Here is a 19,551-nt window from a genome sequence, read left to right as displayed (position 1 = left end):
CCAGGTACATTCCCATCACACACTGGCCGGGTGTGCACTCACCCCTGACTGCTCTACTGCCCGCCTGAGGTGGGCTATGGATTCCTTTACACACTAGACAAGAAAGGAAGGCTGTGTAGAACCTGGTTCTGATCCGGCTGCGACTCTCTTCTCTCCTGCCTGTGTGGCCTGTGCTGGTTGGTTTTGTGGAGCTGTGAGACATGGGGGTTGGGTGGGTTTGGAAGATGAATAGGAGTTTCTTGCATGGAGCAGGAAGGAGGAGCCAGCATGTGCAAAGGCCTGGCTGCACATGTACCGGGCAGTGTCCAAGGTTCATTCTGGCTGGGGCGAGGCCTTGGCAGTAGGGTGGAGAACCAGGAAATTGATGCCAGACTGGCAGGCTGCAGGGTTGGGTGTGACTCCAGGGTGCAGAGGAGCGAGTGTCCTAGGGACCTTGGGTGGCTTATCAAGTGTCTGAAAACCAACCCCATTCCCTTTTTTTAGGCTGACATGTACCCCTCCCCCAGCTCATTTTTAGTCTACAGACATCTGACAGACTCCTTGCCTAATTGCTCAGGGCACAGAAGGCTTCCTTTCAGCTATTTGGCTTGTGAAGTGAGGACTTGGAAGGGGATCCGTCTGTTGCCTCTGTAGGGAGCCCCTCACCCCTCTGAATGCAGACTGACACCCTAGTGGGTTTCCATGAAGTAGTTCTGATGTGTGCGCCTGCGCCTGAATTATTAACAATATGCAGCAAGCTAAAATGCAGGCAGATTAGCCACTGAACGTCTGTGGAGTTGCAGGTCATCTCTGCCCCAGCCACATCCTGCTTCAGTCAGTGTCTCTTCTGCACCCAGGGCTGGAGCCCGAATGCAGATCCTTCAGCCCATGTCTGCTGTCTCTCACCCAGGCAGCAGGGCTGTGGGTCCAGACACAGTTTGGGTGGGCTACCAAGATGGCGCTGGCACTCTGTGGCTTCATAGCATCTGCTGTGTACAAGCCTCGGGCTAGACCCTGTGCAAGCAAGTATGGATTCCAGACTCGGGGAGCTGGCGCTGGGGCCATTGCATTCAGGAATGCTATTTAGCGAGACTGCTTCTCTTGGTCTGAGAAGTTTAGAATTTTAGGGCTCAAGTGACCATCTTATTATTTAGTGTATACTAGGAAGACTAGCCTGTGAGCTCATGAAATATTGTTTGGAATAAGAATGAGGCTAGATTAGCGTACACACACACACACACACACACACTTAGTTTTTATAGTTACTTCATTTTGTCTTATTTTTTTATGCACATGTGGGGTCAGAGGATAACTTTCGGTAGCACATTCTCTGTCGTCTATGTGGGTTCTAGGGATGGAGGTGAGGTCATCAGACTTGGCAGCAAACACCTTTACCACCAAACCATCTTGATGGTGTGTGTGTGTGTGTGTGTGTACTTAGGCAAAGAAAGCTAAGTTGTACAAAGGGACATGGAAGTGTTTTCCAGTTGACCAGACACTTACTCTGTCTCCTGTCAGACTCTGAGCTGTACACCAACATTGGGAAAGGCACTTTAGGAAAGTTGATTTTGAAAAGTCAATGCAGGGGCTGGTGAGACAACTCAGTCAGTAGAGTGCTTGCACGCAAGCCTGAGGCCCTAAATTTGGATTCTCTGAACTCACATAAAGAGCAGGCATGGTGGTTTATCTGTTATCCCAAGGCTGAGGAGGTAGAGACAGGAGGATCCCTGGGTCTCCCAGCCAGCCAGTGTAGCCAATCAACGTGAACTCCATCTTCAGGGAGAGGTCTTGTCTCAAAAAATAGAGTGGAGAGTGATAGGAGACACCAGTGACCTCTGGCTCCTACATACGCCTGTATGCATACATGTACCTGCACAAACATGTAAACACACACACACACACACACATACACACACACACACACACACACACACACACACACACACACACACCCACACGGAGTGAATGCTGGCTGGGGGCATAGCCTGGTAGTAAGACACTTGCTGAGCATGCACAACACCCACACTTCTGTCCCCAGCACCCCACGCACAAAAGTCAGTGCCTTCCCAGTGCTGGGCAAGCCTTTTCATCGCTGGGACAAAATACCTGGCAACTTGAAGAGAGATGCACTTTAATTCACCATTCTAGAAGTTTCAAGATTTGGTTCAAAGGTTAGCCTGAAGGAAACAGAGCACCGTGGCAGCAGGAGCCTGCGGTGAAGAAGCAGAGAGACGGGGGTGGGGGGGTAGGGGTGGGGGGAAAGAGGTTCCAATGATCAACTCCTGCATGGTCTTAACTGTGCTTGCCTATATACTCTCTTGCTTAGTCTCGAAACAGCACTGCGTTTTGCAGAAACTGAAGAACTGAGGTCTAGGCAGGAAACTGAAGTGCAAAGCTCTTGCCCTGTACACTTCACATTGCTCTCCAGCTTGTCCCTTTTGTGTGTAGCCCTCAGAGCACTTTGAGTGCAAGTGACACATAGTCCTGCAAACCAATGGCCCCAGCTGGAAAAGCTGACGGGCTCAGGCTGGGATGAGCTCTGAAAACAACCAGGTGGGGGTGGGAAACCCCAGGGCAGGCATCCAGGGACGCTCACTGGCTAGGTCGAGTATGCCGAATATGCTGGACTATGAGTGGTGGGTATTTAAGGGTGGCTACTTGGGCAGGGTTGGAGGAACAGCAGGGCACCATGTACCTGGAGGATGCAGGCAGAGGCCTTGAGTCAGTAAGGACAGCCGTGTGTGATCTTAGTCCTGTCATGCATGTCTTATGATCTTAAGGTTACGTGAACTCACTGAGCCTCAGTTTACCATAGGAAATAGGATATTGGCACAATGTATGGAACAAGGGGAGGTGCTGTGTGGTCGCTGGTGTCGCTGTTTGTGTGTGGTCTGGTGTGAACATGCCATGGCTGGGAAGAAGGTATTTGAGCTTGGGAGTTAAATGATGGAAGCTGTTGACTGCTAGGCCGAAACATGGCATGAGAATGATGAGGAATAGAGGCTTCTGGGTAAAGATCCACTTTGTATAATCTTAGCCTTTCCTTGCTGGTTGGAGAGCCACTAAGGTGTCCCCCATCTCTCTCTCTCTCTCTCTCTCTCTCTCTCTCTCTCTCTCTCTCTCTCTCTCTTTCTGTGTGTGTGTGTGTGTGTGTGTGTGTGTGAGAGAGAGAGAGAGAGAGAGAGAGAGAGAGAGAAAGAGAGAGAGAGAGAGAGAGATCCGAGCCCCCTGAGGAGGACTGCTCTGGTGTGTAGCTGGGGACCTCATGGTGGAGACAGCAGTATAGCGTGGCTGCTGTGGAGACAGCCAGGACATGGATGTACAGCACACACTGTCTTTTCTCAGTGGTGTCTAGGGAGATGGATTTACAGAACAGCCTTCTCAGAGGTGCCTTTTAATGATTTTGCATCCTACTGATGGCATCAGACTGGTTTTTCTAGCTGTCAGGGAAGCCAGTGGGTTTCAGGAGGAAGCCAAGATTGCTGGCCGAGTGCAGCAGCCATGGCTTTGGAGGTAGGCGTCTATTTCCAGAGGCAGAAACCGCTCTGTTCAGCAGACAGGCCGTGGATCTGCTGTGTCAGTCAGGCCCTGGGTATGCAGAGGCGGGCCCTTTTCTGATGCTGCCTGAGAGGAGTGTCCTCAGGTACAGTGGAGGGTCTTACACGGACCACTCTGAGGGTAAGTACCATTTCCCAGCCCCTGGACATGGGCAGCCTACTTCATTTCATTTTCTTTTCCCCGCCTCTTACTGAAAAGAAATTTTATTCACATAATACATCCTAATTATGGTTTCCCTTCCCTTTCTTCCTCCTAGTTCATCCCCACATCCCCTCCTATTTAGATCTGCCGCCTTTCTGTCTCTCATTAGAAAAAAAAAACAGGATTCTAAGGGAATATAATATAATAATAAACAAAACCTAACAAACAGAAGAAAAAGAGCCCAAGAAAAGGCCCAAGAAATAGAAACAGACACAGAGGCACACTTGTTTGCACACTCAGGTATCACATAAAACTCTTAAGTGGAAGTCATAATAATATACGCAAAGGACTTGTAGAGTAAAAAAAAGACAAAGATATATAAATAAAAAAGAAAACTAGAAATTAGATTAGAAATAAACAAAAAAGGGGCTGGGGATTTAGCTCAGTGGTAGAGCGCTTACCTAGGAAGCGCAAGGCCCTGGGTTCGGTCCCCAGCTCCAAAAAAAAGAACCAAAAAAAAAAAAAAAAGAAATAAACAAAAAAGACAGTCCCGATAGCACGTTATGAGACAGCCTCCAAAGATGTTGAGTGTGTTTTCTGTTGGCCATCAACAGAAGCTGGGCAGTTCGTTTCTCTGGTGAGACGCTCTTGGAGGAAAGTAAATTTTTATTTGCAAGTGGTTATCAATTGGAGATAGCTTCTGGGGTAGGGATTTGGGCACGTGTGCACCTCTGTTTTCAGTTCTAGGACCCACTCTGGTGCAGACTCCTGCAGGCCCTGTGCCTCACAGATCCTGTTGGTTTACAGGTCCTTGTTTTCCTGGTGTCCTCCATTCCTGCGGGCTCTTACACTCTTTCTGCCTCCTCTTCTGTTGCCTTCCCTGAGCCCTGAGGGGAGGGATTTGATGGAGGCATTGCACTTCGGGCTGCGTGTCCCAAGGTCTCTCACTCTGCACCTTGTCTGGTCTCTTTACTTGTTCCTGTCTGCTGCAGGAGGAAGCTTCTCTGATGATGGCTGAGCAAGGCACCAGTCTGTGAGTGTAGCACAATTTCATCAGGAGTCATTCTATTGCTATATTCTTTAGTAGAACAGTACTATTTGGTTTTATCCTAGAGCCCTGGGCTATCTATCTAGGCTCAGGCTCTTCGTCACTCCAGCAGTGTCAGGTATGAGGTCCCAACATGGAGTGTGCCTTATGTCAAATCGGATATTGGTTGGTTCCTCCCACAAGCTTCGAGCCACCATTGCATTGTGTATCTTGCAGACAGGACACCATTGTAGATCAAGGGGTTGGTAGCTAAGTCGTTGTTTATGTTTCTCCTTTAGTAGCATGCAGATTCTCTTCCTGTACCAAAGATGTTAGCCTGTAGGAGTGAGAAGGCTCTCTGTAGGCACCAACTTGACTTCTCCATGTTCAGTGAGTGGCGTAGGTGTTGTCTTTAGCCATAGGGCCTTCCTCTCCGTCTGGGTAGAGTAACCTGTAGTCTTGGCAACAGCCCGCATTGTATGGAGGTTCCCATTGGACTAACATGGGCCTTCAACTCAATTAGATCTAACCCAGTTTTGGTATGGAAGCTTTATTTGGTGGTAAGAGATGTCCAACTGGGGCTCTGTCTCCTCCATTATTTGGTGATTACATTTAGATCATCTTCATATATTTATATATATTTTAGGAAGCTTCTACTGAATTAGATTTTCATACAGCCCCTCAAATGGACCTTAATTTCAGCTGTTTCTCCCTGTTTTCCCCTCTTGTCCCCTATTCACTGCCTCTTCCCACGTGCTTTTCTTATTCTGATATGTCTCTATCCATCCATAACTATCTATGCTATTTCTCTTTCTAGGAAGATCAATTGCCCTCCACTTACACCCCCAGTCCCTTACTCTATATCTGACCACTCGGGTCTATGGTTTGTAGCTTGGTTATCATTGACTTAATGGCTGACATCCACATATAAATATATACACGCCACATTTGTCTTTCTGATTCTGGGTTACCTCACACAGGAGGATGGTCTCCTAGTTACATCTATTTGCCTGAAGATTTCCTGATACCATTTTTTTTTAACAGCTGAGCAATATTCCATTGTGTAAATGTACTACATTTTCTTTATGCATTCATCTGCTGAGGGACAACTAGGTTGTTTCCAGTTTCTGGCTGTTATAAGTAGAGCAATGATGGTATGGTTGAGCAAGTGTCTCTGTGGTACAACGAAGCATCCGTTGGCTGTACGCCCAAGAGTGGTATAGCTGGACCTTATGGAAGATTGACTCCTGTCTTCCTAAGGAATTGCCACACTGACTTCCACAGTGGCTGTACACGTTTGTACACGTTCAAGTACAACGGAGGAGTGTCCCCTTACTCCACATCCTCAGCAGCATGAGCTGTCACTTGTTTCATTGACTTTAGCCATTCTGGTGGATGTAAGATGAGACCTCTAAGTTTCTTGATTTGCATTTTTCTGACGACTAAGGAGACTGTACATTTCCTTAAGTTTTCTCAGCCATTTCAGTTTCCTCTTTTGAGAATTCTCTGGATATTTTTATATTATTTGTTTATTTTCAATATCTAGTTTGTTGTTCTTTATATATTTTGGATATTAACCATCTATTGGATGTACAGTTGGTAAAAAGACAAAAATCTTTTTCTATTTTATAAGCCGATGCTTTGTCCAAATGACAGTGTCCTTTGCCCCACAGAAGGCTTTCATTTTTGTGAGGTCTCATTTATTAATTATTGACATCAGTGCCTGTGCTAACAGAGCTCTGTTAGAAAGTCTTCTGTGCCATTGAGTTCAAGGCCGTTCCCTGCTCTCTCTCTTCTGTCACGTTCAGTGTGTCTGTTTTTATGTCGAGGTCTTTGATCCACTTAGAGTTGAGTTTTATGTAGTGATAAGTATGGCTCCATTTGCATTAATTTATATCAGCCATATAGTTCGGCCAGCACCTTGGTTGGGAGATAGAGACCCAAAGACCAGTCAGCATGACCGAAGTCTGAATCAAGTGTCTATATTAAGATGGCTGGCGCCTACCTAGAAAGAAACACTTCTCACAGAGCAGCCCAAATGCATGTTACAGGGAGTGTTTAAAGACACAGAAAACAGAAAAAAAAACACATCTGACTTGGCAGTTGCAGGGGGAAGCAAGCAAACAGTTTAAGAGGAGCCAAGTTATCTGGGGCATTTTGATCCATATTTTTAGAACACTTTTTAACAAGCATGTGTGCCCTGTGAGACATTTGTCAAAGATGCTTCCCCAGTGTATTTCTGGCTTAAAAATCAAACCAAACCAAACCACACCAAACCAAACCAAACCAAAAAACAACCCAGTGTCCATAGGAGTGTGAATTATGTCTGGGTCTTCAGTTCTGTTTAATTGATCAGTGTGCCTATTTCTGTGCCAAAGCCATTAGGTTTTTTTTTTTTTTTTGTTTTTTTATTACTAGAGCTTCACAGTACAATTTGAGGTCAGAGATGGTGATATTTTCACCAGTTTTATTATTTGGGATTGGTGTGTGTGTGTGTGTGTGTGTGTGTGTGTGTGTGTGTGTTTCTATATGAACTTGAAAATTGACCTTTTGAGATCCTGAAGAATCATATTGGAATTTTGATGGGGATTGAATTGGATCTGTAGATTGCTTTTAGTAGGATGGCCACGTTTACTATGTTAACCCTACTGATCCATGAGCATGGGAGATCTTTCCATCTTCCGTTATGATCCCTAACTTCTTTTTATTACACAAGTTTTATTACACAAGTCTTTTAATTGCTTGGTTAGAGTTACTGTTGGGCATTATATATTATTTGAGACTGTTTGGAATGGTATTTCCCTGATTTCTTTCTCAGTCTGTCATTTGAATGTTGGATGGCTGTTGATTTTTGAGTTAATTTTGCCTCTAGCTACTTTGTTGAAAGTGCTTATCATCTGTAGGGATTTCATAGTGGGATTTTCTTATGTATACTATCGTATCATCTGCAAATAATAATACTTCGGCTTCTTCCTTTTCAGTTTGTATCCCCATTAGTTAATCTCCATTAGTTGCCTTATTGCTCTAGCTAAGACTTCAAGTACTATATTGAGCAGGTATGGGAGAGTGGACAGCCTTGTCTTGGGTGGCTATGCGCTTGTTGTAAAGTGGCTTTATTATGTTGAAATATGTCCCATGTAGATATCCCTAATATCTTCAGGGCTTTTATCATGAAGGGGTGTTGAATTTTGTTGAAAGCTTTTTCTGCATCTAATAGGATGATCATGTGGTTTTTCTCTTTCAGTTTGCTTAGATGGTGGATTCATTTATTGATTTATGTATGTCGAACCATCCTTGCATTTCTGGGATGAAGCCTACTTGATCATGGTAGATAATCTTTCTGATGTGTTCTTAGATACAATTTGATAATATTTCATTGAGAATTTTTGCATCTATATACATGAGGGAAGTTGGTCTGTAACTCTCTTTGTTGGGTCTTTTTGTGGTTTTGGTGTCAGGGTAACCGTGGCCTTGTAAAACAAATTAGGCAAAATCCTTCTGTTTCTGAGCTGTATTGGCATTAACTCTTCTTTGAAGGTCTGGCGGGATTCTGCACTAAACCCATCTGGCCCTGGGCTTTTTGTTGTTGCTGTTGTTAGACTTTTAGTGACTGCTTCTGTTTCAGTCACTGAAAGGGGTGATAGGCCTGTTTAAAGGACTTATCTGCTCTTGGTTTAAATTTGGTAAGTTGTATCTATTGAGAAAATCAGTCATTTCTTCTAGGTGTTCTAATTTGGTGGAGTAATGGTTTTGAATGTATGTCCTTATGATTCTTTGGCCTTCCCTAGTGTCTGTCATGTCCTCCTCATTTCTGATTTTGTTAATTTGGATCTTCTCTGTCTGCCCTGTAATCAATTTGGATAAGAGTTTGTCAATCTTACCAAAGAACCAACTCTTTGTCTTTGAATTGTTTGCTTGTTTGTTTCTGTTTTATTGATGTCAGCCTTGAGCTTGATTATTTCTTTCTGTTCACTCCTTTTGGGGGTGATTTCATTTCGTTCTAGAGCTTTCAAATGTGCTGTTAAGTTACCAATATGAGATCTCTCCATTTTTTTTTTTTTCTTATTAAGGCACTTAGTGTTGTGAATTTGCCTCTTAGAACTACCTTCATTGTGTCTCGTAGGTTTGGGCTTGTTGTATATTCGTTACTCTTAGATTTGGACTTTTCATAGTGTCTCAGACTTCCTGGCTGTTTTGTGACAACGTTTGTTTTAAAAGTTAACATTTTCTTTGACTGAGGTATCCATTACTTCAGTGCCTGAAATTCTCTCTTTCATCTCTTTTTTTTTTTTTTTTTTTTTTTGGTTCTTTTTTTTTCGGAGCTGGGGACCGAACCCAGGGCCTTGCGCTTCCTAGGCAAGCGCTCTACCACTGAGCTAAATCCCCAGCCCCTCATCTCTTATATCCTGTCGGTGAGGCTTGCCTCCGAGGTTCCTGTTTGACTTCCTAAGCTTCTTGTTTACAGATTTCCTCCAGTTTGCGGATTTTATTTCTACTTTCAGATCCTGACCTGTTTTATTCATTTCTTTCCACTGTCTGCTATTTGACAGATTTCTTTAAGGGATTCATTCGCTTCCTCTTTAAGGGCCTTTATCACATTCAGCGTGGCTCTTTGAAGGTCTTTGCTTTGTGCTTAAGTTATGTCCGGCCTACTGTGGTAGGTAGGGTTGCTGGTCGCTAGTAGGGACATAGCGTCATGGCTGTTATTGTTTGTGTTTTTACTCTGGGGACATCTGGGTTTGCAATGGTTGTGATTCTAGGTGCTGATATTTGGTCTTGTCTTTGTTGGGTGGATATTTTGTGTAAGGACCCTCAAAGTCATCTCCCAACACCTGAAGACCAAGTTCTCAGCACAAAAGAGATTTATTTGTCCCCGAGGGACAGAGAGCAGGGATAAGGGACAAAGACAGGAGATAGAGGAAGGGAACAAAGGAGAGAGCAGGACAGGGGCGGGGGAGAAGGGGAAGAGATATTTGTGCCAGGGGGACAAAGAAGTGCCTCAGGATAGAGAGGTGTCAGACGTGGCCCATAGGAAAGTGGTGGTTTTTTTTTTTTTTCTTTTTTTCAGAGCTGGGGACTGAACCCAGGGCCTTGGCAAGGGCTCTACCGCTGAGCTAAATCCCCAACCCGAAAGTGGTGGTTTATAAAGGTACAAGGGGGGGCTGGGGATTTAGCTCAGTGGTAGAGCGCTTACCTAGGAAGCGCAAGGCCCTGGGTTCGGTCCCCAGCTCCGAAAAAAAGAACCAAAAAAAAAAAAAAAAGGTACAAGGGTAAACTCCATGTTACGATGAGGTGCTTAATTTTAATTAGGCATCAAGTGGGGCTTTTGATTACTGGACCTCAATAATTCTATATCTGGACCTTGGTGGTCAGCCTCAGGAGGCGGAGTTGGCCAAATGAGGGAATAGACTTGGGGGTTAGCTTTAAGAATGTAATCTAATGGTTACTTACAAGACAGAGGGAGTGGGGGAAGGGCTAGGTTTCCCCAGCCACGTTTGCCACACTCAGCTGGCTGGCTGAGTCCCTTGGTTTTGTTAATTGGTTTCTGCCCTCTCTGTTCTCGGGAGGCTGTGGGGGGCGATTGTGTGTTGATTGGTAGGGAATTACTCTGGGATTACACTAGGTGTGGCCACTGTGGGTTCCAGATAAAATATGTTTCTAGGTATTGGGAACTGACACCTAGGAGTAGAGGTGGGCTTGGGGGATAAAGGAAGTTTACAGAGGGAGAAAAGTAAAGTCTTTCACCAGGATCAGCTTAGCCCCTGGGAACAGGCAGAGAGCCAGGAGGACCCATCATGAATAGTCTGCCGCAGAGCTGGGCATGAGACTGGGGTATAAGATTTGGAGGAAGGGAGGAAGAGTGAAGATCTGAAGCTCACCTACCTGCTTCACTGGCCTACTTTCTTCTCTGGCAGGCTTGGCTGCTGGCTTCCCAGGGAATACCTGCTGCAGTTGGGGGCTGGGCTAATGGGATGAGTGGGGAGAAAGGCTGGGGTAGCCTTGAGAACTGGCTTTGGGGGAGAGGAGGGAGGAGTGAATACTGCACTCAGCTTCCTTGGCAGGAGTGCCTCTTCAGTTTTACAGGCAGCTTTTCTTTCTTTATATAGGTGAGCTGTGGGGGATGGTGCTGGGAGTCCATCTGAAAGCATCGAGAGACATCTGAGCTCATGGGCAGGCGATACTGGCTTGTCTTTTATGTTTTTTATGAACCTGCAAGGGCCTTTGGGCAGCAGCTGTTGGGCTCTCTGCCTATCTTGCTCACCCAGGACTTGGCATAGGGCAGATGCTTGCATAGACTCAGTGGTGTATTCCTCTAAGGAATGTGGGTGGAACCAGCTGTGGAGGACTCAAAGGCAGGTGCCAGGTGACACAGGGAGGAAGAATCATTGTGGGGAACATGGCAACTGACAGGAGATCAAAGCGCAGATAACAGTCAAACTCGGTGACCCATGAGTTACTGGGGTTACTTATGGGAATGTGGGTGAGGGGTTATTTGCAGGAGCAAAAATGACTGAAAGACAGCTGCATCCCCAAAGACCACCCCAGCATGGGTAATGGCTTATGGACATCAACAGGCGTGCGATTGGTTGAAGAGCATCTATTCCAGCAAACTGACCTGCCTTAGTTTTCTATCTCTCTAGCAGTTCTTACTGCTTATGTAACCTTCGAGAGGGAGGGCTCTGGCGTAGCTGGCACATTCAGGGACTTCCTGACACTTCTGAGTTGTTTCCTTCCTGGGCCATAGGAGATTCCATCCAGGATGGATTGTTTGAAATTCTACACAGTACTGGGCCTGGGAATGGCCATGGTACCGTCTGCAGATGAGCTACAGTGACACACAAGACAGTGCGAGGGACAGCAAGAAGCAAGTCCCCCTGTCTGCAGCCCCATAGCACCTCCCCGTGCCTGGCTGGTACCCAGGACATGCTGCTGAGTTGAATTGGTAAAAAATGATGACATTGGCTCCTGATCCTCAAGCAGTGGACTGTTCCTTGGTGGATTCACTCCTGTGTGTGTGTGTGTGTGTGTGTGTGTGTGTGTGTGTGTGTGTGTGTAGCTACACATCCCATGTGTAGAGATGTGATGTTAATGTGTGTTTCCTGCAGCCCTAGCAAGAGCCTGAAATCCTCATTTGTTTAGGAGAAACAAATGCAAAATGCCACTCCCTGCAACAGGAAGGTCTGCTGGGCCAGAGCCAGCATCAGGGGCTGGAAGTCAGCTTGGCCTCTAGGCCACGTTGCCAGGCAATGCAGTCACCCTGCGCTTGGTCTCAGAAAGATGCTTGGTCTCAGAAAGATGCACGGAAGCCATCGGCGCTCAGCTCAGAGCTTGCCGGATTCCAGCAGCAGATCACGTGGTAAACCGTTGAGGCTGATGGGTGATTACTGAGCTGCTGCAGACACCAGAAGAAAATGGCCCGCTACTGGGACCCACTCATCTGCAAGGCTGGCTTGCAGTCATCAAAGATGCCCCTAGACCTACAGCTAAGGACAGTTCATAACAAGAATTGGGGAAAGGCATACACAGTTGTGCACATGGATCCTACCTTGACTATAGGTAGAAGCTTGAGTGAGTGCTAGGTGGGAGGGCCGGTGACAGGACAGTCACCGAGGAAGATTTCCTACTGGATTGGTGGGGTGTGAACAGGATGTGCCAGTGCCAGGGGGCAGCTAGGAGCAAGGCTTAGGCATATGCTGAGTGTGAGAAGGGCCTGTTTTCCTCAGGGGTATATTGAGAGAAAGAAATGTTTTTCCTTGGGGGATGGTGACTCTGAACTGGTGAGTCTCCCCATCCCTCTCAATACCCTTACCCTTTGTTATGGAATCCATCCATTTCAGAATTCCCACAGTGCACTTGGCCCAGCCCACAGCTGTCTTGTGTCTCCCTCTGCTGCACTGTCACTGCATCTGCTTAGTGCCAGACACAGCAGGTTCCAGAACTAAGGTAAGGAAGAAGAGGTCAGAGGCAGGCAGGGGCTTCTCACTCTAGGACCAGCATCCTGCACATGGGCAAGGCTGGTTGATCTTGAGTGAAGGATTGAATGGAGTGGGTGGAACAGAGTTACTGGGGACTCCAGCTCCGTTTGCCCAGCGTGGTTTCTCAGAGGGAGGCATGGGGCTCACTGATGATGTTTTGGGGAGGAGATCCTCGATCTCTGTGGGGGGTGAGGAGAGAGGGTTCTCCCTCTGAGAGCAGTCCTTCCAGAGTGGGATGTGCTAGGCAGCCCTTGCTAGGACCCAGGAGCTGCCGTGTTTGCTTTTCTTTACCTCATGGCTCTGTTTTCTGGTGTTTGGCTGAGGATCTGGGCGCCCGCATTCGTTGAGGGTACCAGTTTGCTGTTTCTTCTTTTGTGATGTCACTGGGGGTCACTGCAGTCTTGCTGTCATAGGATGACTTGGGAAATGGTCCTTCCTTTGCCTTAGGGAGGAGTTTGCTATTGACTCTCTTTTAAGCCCAGATGGAATCCACCCTCCCACCCACCGAGGCCTGGCTTTTCTTGGTGTATAGGTGTTAGGTGTGTTAAATATGTAACAACGCTTGCCTCTGTGGTGTGATGATTTCATCCCAGCTGGGAAGGAGCAGCGGGCAAGCCTGGGCTCTGAGGGCCAGTTTACATCTTAGCCCTTCCCACATCCAGGACAGGCGGGTCTGCTGTGCCTTGTTTGCCTTGGCTGGCTTTATGATTGACATCTACCCGCCAGCACCCAATGACAGAGACCTCTTATTATTTATGAGTGCTTAGGCCTTACTTCCCAGCTAGCTCATATAACTTAATTAACCGGTTCATTCTGGCTCACATTTGCCTCCTGATCCATTACCTCTCATTCAGTCCCCATACACCGGACCTCTTCCATGTCTGGCTGGCAAATCCACACACCCGATTCTTTCCCAGAAGAATCTTATCCTATCTCTGCCCAGATGTCTCACCTTCCCTCTCCTGTCCGTCGTAGGCTGTCAGCCGTAAACCAATCAGAAGGTCCTGGAGAAGAATGTTTACTAAATATGATGCAGGTGCAGAGCAATTAGAACAACAGTACCAAAGTCAGGGTGGTACTCAGTTCTCTGCTGGCACAGTAATCAACATTTGAAGAATACAAAGACAACCTCTACACCATGCACAGGATTATCCCAACAGACATCTCCAGGCTCCACAGATCCCAAGCTCTGGGCTGGGCTTGGCTTGCCTCTTCCCTCACTCACATCCTGGCTGAACAGGTCTCCTCCAGAGCAGTCAGCTGGATAGTACAGCCAAGAGGGTGGGCCACGGCCTCCCAAACCCTTGCCTCCTCTTCCCAGAGGAACACCTAGACCTTGTCAAGATTGAATGAGCCAGTATGTCACAGCAATATACAAAATGACAGGTAGATGATGGTTTAAAAGTGAGTTCTGGTTCAGGGAGTTGGCTCATCAGGTAAGGGCTCGCTAGGTATATAAGCAGACGACCTGAGTCCACACTTCCAGCAGCACCTATGTAAAGTTGGGTATAGTAGCGTGCACTCGTATCCCAGCACTGGGGGCTGGAGACAGGAGGATCCTGGCGACTCACCGATCCACAGTTCTAGCCAAAACAGAGAGCTAAGCTCTAGGTTCAGTGAGAGACAGTGTCTTACCAGCATAGGGGGAGACACATAATGTTGGTCTCCACCCTCCCCACCCCATCAGACACACACAGATACATTAGGGGACACACAGACACTTCTTTTCCACTTCCTTTTCCTGTTTCCTGGAGTTTCTTACAGGAAGTACTCAACTTGTAAAATGTAGAAAAGTAGGATAATACTTTATACAACCCGACTCCTCTCTATGACACCGAGTTCCACACAGCCCCTCTCCAGGGTCCCGTCAACCCCTGCTCCACCAGCTGCTGGACGACCAGTGAGGCCTTGTCAGTACTGACCACCAGTTTTCTGTCCTCAGGATCAGTTCAGGACAGCTTTCTATTTGATGCAGACATAACTCATGCTTTTCTGTGATGAGGCTATGCAAGATATCTCTCGGGTGATAAGAAAGAGCTATCCTGGGGTTGTGATGGGGGGAGAAATTCTATGCAGAGGCCAGATGCTAGAGAGGCAGACCGCTACCCATAAGTTCTGCAGGGACTGTGGGGAATGTGGTCAATGTTGCCTTTGTAACACAGTGTGATGGGGAAAGCCACAGGAGTATACCTCATGGTGTTAGTAGTTGCCTCTCCTACATGGTTCTAACAAGACAATGTGAATGTGACCTCACCCTTGCAAGCACCACTTTGCTACAAGGCCAGGCACGAGGCTGTGGTGTGCTAGGTTTGGGTCTCACGGCCCTGGCTTTACCTTCTTTTAGTTCTTTGGTCTTAGCCTGGCCTTGAACTTGGGATCTGCCTGCCTTAGCCTCCCAGCTAGCTTGAGGTTATAGGCCGGATCCACCAAGCCTTGTGTGGCCACCAGTGTTGAATGTCTGCTCAATGCCCCTCACTGTTTTGAGGACCAAGGCCTTCAGCAGGTGCTTGCAGCTCTTGGCTGGTAGTTGTCTTGATGGCAATTGCTTGTTGGTGTCTTTTTTTTCCCCACATGAACAGGATATGATGAGGATGCTAGTCCTCTGATTTAATCCATCTTTAATGGAAAACATTCTTTTGGGTATGGAAAATGCCTTGGAAAATATAGAGGAAGAGCAGATAAAAACCACCTCTGCACCCCTCCTACAGCAGAGGGGTGGTCCACAAGAGGATCTCAGGTCATATTCCACTGTCACCCTAGCAGGTGGACTCCTGCCCCAGTAGCAACCTCGGTCCACACCCCTTGGAAGGAGCATCAGCTAGACACACAGAGAGCTGAATGACACATAGCATATTCTAACAGACACCACATGCAACTTCCTTCCTTGTCCCCTGCTTCCAGAGGAAGATACCATTACTGCAGTTCTGAAAGGGGGTGTTTCAAAACTGACCATGAGAACAGGCTAGACCATAGGCTAGGGCTGTCCACCTCAGGCTGTCCATCAGAACATCTCTGCTGGTGTTGAAGGGACCAACGGTCGCCTCCTTGCTTCTTTGCCCCTCCCAGTGTCTCTCAACTCCCTCCACGGCCAGTATATCAAGGTGGTAGGTGATAAATTTGAAATGGTTAGCAGGGACTTCTGTGCGTCCATGGTAACCAGCCATCCTGCAGGGCAGATGGAGGGACTCCCAGACGAGGCTGGAATTGGTTCGGGGAGGTGGTAGAGGTAATGATTTCGAGTCCAGGCTGGCTGTGGTCTGAGAACTACTGCTTGGGGATGCCTGATCAGGTTATCTTGCTCTGTGGGGCATTTGTGGAAGGTTATTGTTAAAGCTGTACATGGGCAGGGTCTACCCTGAGCTGGGGTTACCCTGCTAACATGTCATTAGTTGTCTGTCAGGATGAAGTTTCCAGGCCTCAGCAGTAGGAAGAGGTCTCCCACAGCTCTGGAGATGGGAGGTTAGAGATCAGGTATTTGTGGGTTGTGCTCTTGTGGTATGATTTGGGTATGACTTTTGGCTTGCAGACAGTGTCTGCCCTGTATTCTCCTATAGTCATTTCTCTGAGCATCAACGTTCTGATACTTCTTAAGAGGATAGTAGGCAGGAGGGCTGAAGAGATGGCTCAGTGGTTAAGAGCAGTGACTACTCTTCCAGTGGTCCTGAGTTCAATTCCCAGGAACCACATGCCTCACAACCATCTGTAATGGGATCTGATGCCCTCTTCTGGTGTGTCTGAAGACAGCTACAGTTTACTCATGTACATTTATTTATTTATTTATTTATTTATTTTAAAGAATCCAGTAGGCATCCCTCCTGACCCATGTATCCACTGTAAGGCATGTCCTGATGTCATCTCACCTTGAGGTCCTGGAGTTTCTTTGTGCAGCAGATGATCCTGACAAGGAGTCAGTCCAGCTCCTACACAATGGCTTAGTAGTAAAGAAGGCTGACTGGTTTGGCCTGGCCATCCAAAGTCCAGTTTATCCACCTAGTCACCTGGAGTCTGGGAAGGCCCTGAGCTAAACTCTGGGAGGTCGAGGTCAGCACGGGTCTGGCTGCCCCAGAGCATCTTGTCCGGTGGTAGGGACAAGTGGCATCAACAGGTCAGGGCTGTGAGGGAAATGGGACTGTGGGTGGACAGGAGACAATTCCCACCCTGCCAGGGGTGAGGGTGGCATTGGTAAATGTGTACTAAAGCAGGTGACATCTGAGTTGAATTTTGAAGTTGGGTAGGTGGCATAGAGAAGAAAGTAGGCCAAGAGGAACGTTTTCTAGGTGCTAATGCCAACAGAGGAAGCTTAAGAGGACAGTTCAGGCTCACAGATCCTTTCATGAAGGCTAGCTGGGCCTGTCTAATGGCAGAGTCAAGAGCCCAGATGTCCCTGTGGCCCTGTCACCACCTCAACAGATGGTTTTCAAGGGTTCTGTAGGCAGGAAGAATAGTCAGACTTTAAACTCCGCCCATAAGGGCCCCAGGCACAGCCGCTCATGCACATCATTGGCCAAGTCTGGTCACATGACCCACGGCTGCAGCGGCGTCTAGGAAGTGTAGGGAACCATGTAGGAGATTACAAGGTCCACTCTAGGAAGCACCTTTGCAGGCAGGAGAACACAAGATGGTTTTCATCTCTGGCTCTGGAAGTGTCTGCTCCACTAGAAAATCAACAAAGACTCCCACATCACCTCCCACTTTTGGGTGCCAACCTTGTGTCTGGAAAGTGGACCCATGAGAGAAGGAAAGCTTCAGGGAGCTTATGAACTCTGCGTTCCGGAAGGGTTGATTCAGGACAGGTCCTGTAATTTGCTTCCCAACAACTGGGTTCAGGATTGGTCACATCCCTTAATGCCCTCCCCTTGCTCTCCTTCCCTCCCTCTCTTCTCCTTAGAGTGTGATGCAGAGTGCTTCTTCTTATGGGAATGGAAGCGTTGTGTTTAGCATCAGTTGTTTGAGCCTTACAGAGAGCTTGCTGGCTGTAACTGTCCCCATGATCATCAAGGGAGATGCTGGTGAAGGCAGTAGATGAAAGGGGGACCAGCCCAAAAATATTTAGCAGCTCAGGTGAGTGGAGTCTGGTGTCCTAATCCTGGAGGCCCTGCCAGGAGGGCCTTTACTTCGTGGTTTCCACTGAGTTCCTCTGTGACTGGGTATGAATTCAAGTCAGTCCCCCAATTAACAGTGAACGTGTTGGCTATCTGCACACCGGAGAGTCTCAAATTCAGCGCTTTCCCATAGGCAACATTTCAACTCCACTCGACAGTTTCTGTCTTCATGGGTGCAGCTAAAGCTTTTTCCACTTGTGATCCCTTTTCGCTGGAGTAATTTTCATGTGACCTCAAGTTTAAAGGTATAAATACACAAATCAAATGTTTCTTAATAAATCATATGATATTACTTTTAAACATTTTTTCTTTTTTTTTTTTTTAAAGATGTCTTCAGACACACCAGAAGAGGGCATGAGATCCCATTACAGATGGTTGTGAGCCACCATGTGGTTGCTGGGAATTGAACTCAGGACCTCTGGAATTGCAGCAGTGCTCTTAACCACTGAGCCATCTCTCCTCTTCGTGTAGCCCTGGCTGTCCTGGAACTTACTTTGTAGACTAGGCTGGCTTCAAACTCACAGAGATCTGCCTGCCTCTGCCTCCTGCGTGCTGGTGGCATGTGCCACCACTGCCTGGCTTTAAAACAATTCTCTTATGTTCATATAATCTTGGTATTTCTTAAAATGAAAACAGATTTGCATGCTAATGAGAAGGGTGGACTTTTAATTTTGACATAAGGAATTAAATATTGGCTGAATATTTAATACCAAGAGATGGAGAGGGACATCGCTAATATATTTTGGAGCTGACTAATACTTTGATTTTGTAATCCTCAAAGCTTCAATGCCACTTTGAATAAATAAACTTATCATACTGAATAGCAAAAGCAAACATAGGGTCACTTCAGAAATTGTTGTGAATTCTTCCTTAACTGTGAGTCAAAAGTCATTGAATGCTTCTTTATTTTTTTTTTCTTTTTTTTTTTTTCGGAGCTGGGGACAGAACCCAGGGCCCTGCACTTGCTAGGCAAGCGCTCTACCACTGAGCTAAATCCCCAACCCCTGAATGCTTCTTTATGAAAGGTGTTAACAACACAGACACCAATTAAGAAATTTTTTTTCTATTCTTTTTTTTCGGAGCTGGGGATCGAACCCAGGGCCTTGCGCTTGCTAGGCAAGCGCTCTACCACTGAGCCAAATCCCCAACCCCAGGAAATTTTTTATTATGTTTATTTATCTATCATATGTGTGCACATACCTGGAAGTCAGAGGACAACTTGCAGGAGTCACTTCCTGCCCTCCACAAGTGGGTCTCAGAGACTAAGCTCAGCCAACGTCCTTACCCGCTCAGCCATCTCACTAGCCCCAGATATGATTTTTAAAAATCTAACCTTCTAATACCACATAGAGACTTAGACACTAATTTGATAGTCACATGCCAAACAACAAAGGTAGGAACATTTTAAAAGCTTCTATTTCCTTACTAGTATTGTTCTGTTTCAAGAAGAGCAGACAGTACAACAGCCGTGAGATGGAGCCCCGGGGTCCCCTGCAGCCTCTGTAGGCATTGCATGGTGCAAAGTGTGGGTGCTGTGTGCTCAGAGTCAAGGCAGCAGAGACACCATGTGATTATGGTTTGGTTTTGATTACGTTTGGGGCTGTGTGAATTCAGATATTATTTTTTGCCAGTTTTCTCCTGTTTCTCACACGCAGTTTCAGGACCTGAGTGTGGGGCAGCGGCTAACTGTGAAGCCACTGTGCTCTGCGTGGTTGAGTTAGAGCTGGGGTCCTTAGCGGCTCCTTGCCCGGTTAGTTATCCCCAGATT

General features: G+C 46.9%; 1 protein-coding gene across 15 annotated transcripts in view; it reads left to right on the top strand.

Annotated features, from left to right (window-relative positions):
- The window catches only part of Jakmip1 (janus kinase and microtubule interacting protein 1), a 120,533-nt gene that overhangs the window by 36,998 nt on the left and 63,984 nt on the right, over positions 1-19,551 (top strand). Inside the window, exon 1 of one of the 15 annotated variants that reach the window (XM_039091948.2) lies at positions 15,835-15,907. The exons of 13 other annotated variants lie outside the window; for them this stretch is intronic. The gene's annotated coding sequence lies outside the window, so the exon portion shown is untranslated. Of the gene's footprint in view, positions 1-15,834; positions 15,908-19,551 lie in introns of those variants that run through there. One more of the 15 variants, NM_001033894.1, reaches the window with a different exon arrangement.

This window comes from Rattus norvegicus, chromosome 14 (genome assembly GCF_036323735.1).
Source record: "Rattus norvegicus strain BN/NHsdMcwi chromosome 14, GRCr8, whole genome shotgun sequence".
NCBI lineage: Eukaryota > Metazoa > Chordata > Mammalia > Rodentia > Muridae > Rattus > Rattus norvegicus.
Note: the sequence above shows the minus strand (reverse complement) of the source record. Positions and strands in the feature narration are given on the sequence as shown.